Consider the following 496-nt stretch of genomic DNA (forward strand, 5'->3'; position numbering starts at 1 on the left):
GGTATGTAAACTCGCAAATGCAAAAATCTTGAACAAGGGGTATCAACCAATGAAATTATCACTGATAAATTTAATGATACAACTCATTTGCTGTAATGAGGAATATTAATTTGGAGCGGCTGTTATACTTCACATGTTTGCTATATAACAAGACCTGTTTGGCTTTTACATATTCTTTACTTGATCGATGCAACTACTTATCTATACGTTGATCACCTCGTCCAACAGTGTTCCTCACAAGGCAACAGGAAACTGACCAACACGGAAGACCCGTACCTTGCCTCGCCAGTTCCAGAGCTTTAATTAACGCCATTTTCTTTAAACTGAAAGTGAAAACAGATTTTATGATCAAGGGAGTCTTTTCCATTTTCGTATATCAACTGTATAATAGTGAAAAAAATCAAACAACTTCTGCATTCTAAAATGTAAAGAAATTGTAGTTTTAAAAAATAAGTAAACTTCAGCTTCAATATGCATGTGTGCGTGTGTGTGTATG

This window comes from Penaeus monodon, chromosome 15 (genome assembly GCF_015228065.2).
Source record: "Penaeus monodon isolate SGIC_2016 chromosome 15, NSTDA_Pmon_1, whole genome shotgun sequence".
Classification (NCBI taxonomy): Eukaryota; Metazoa; Arthropoda; class Malacostraca; order Decapoda; family Penaeidae; genus Penaeus; species Penaeus monodon.